Source organism: Priapulus caudatus, unplaced genomic scaffold (assembly GCF_000485595.1).
Source record: "Priapulus caudatus unplaced genomic scaffold, Priapulus_caudatus-5.0.1 Scaffold207, whole genome shotgun sequence".
NCBI classification, from domain to species: Eukaryota; Metazoa; Priapulida; class Priapulimorpha; order Priapulimorphida; family Priapulidae; genus Priapulus; species Priapulus caudatus.
In genome coordinates this window covers 298,483-299,283 of record NW_014577268.1, presented here as the reverse complement: position 1 = coordinate 299,283, position 801 = coordinate 298,483, and positions in this window count along the sequence as shown.

The window sequence follows — 801 nt, the reverse complement described above, 5'->3', positions numbered from 1 at the left end:
TATATATATATATAGTAAAGAGAGAGAGAGAGAGAGAGAGAGAGAGACAGAGAGAGAGGGGAAAAAAACGAGAGATGAGAGGAAGATACAGAGGGAGGAAACAAACAAGGGGAAGAAACAGAGGAGGGAGAGCGGGAATGACACATCCAGTAAGCCAACACTGGTGGCGCTGTGTCCGTGTATCGTGTGTCCGCACGCTCACTCTGCGAGGTGTCAGCTCGCTGTGGTGACGTCGCAAGTGAGATGGATACCACCACATCGATTCCTATCTAATATATATATCTAATATATATATCTAATAACTCTATCTAATATATATAAGTTACCTCGGTCCACAGCCGCTACCGGCGCACGCACACTACGTAATATTGATATTGTACATTTGTCAAGTGTCGATTCCTGGATCCACGCGATGTACACCCCCTCGCTTTATTCCCACCTCCTCACTCGTCCTTTCCCCCTCCCCATCCTTCTCCATCACTCGTCCTTCCCCCTCCCCATCCTTCCCCATCCCCATCCTTCCCCATCACTCAANATATGCTGTTATAGTGTATGACAGTTTAAACGTGTAATAACCCAGTCACATTTTTAATTGTCTGAACAATTAAATTGTAAATAGCTGCCACCACAGACACAAGTGCGTATAATTCTGATAAAGGTGCATCTGACTTTCTGCCGTGAGTGCATGTGTCTAGACCAAAGATCCTAGAGTGCCAAAGTAGGGTGCCACTCCTAGGGTGCCTTTGGCACTCTAGGATCTTTGGTCTAGACTGCTACTCGTCTCTATTATTCCACTAGGAG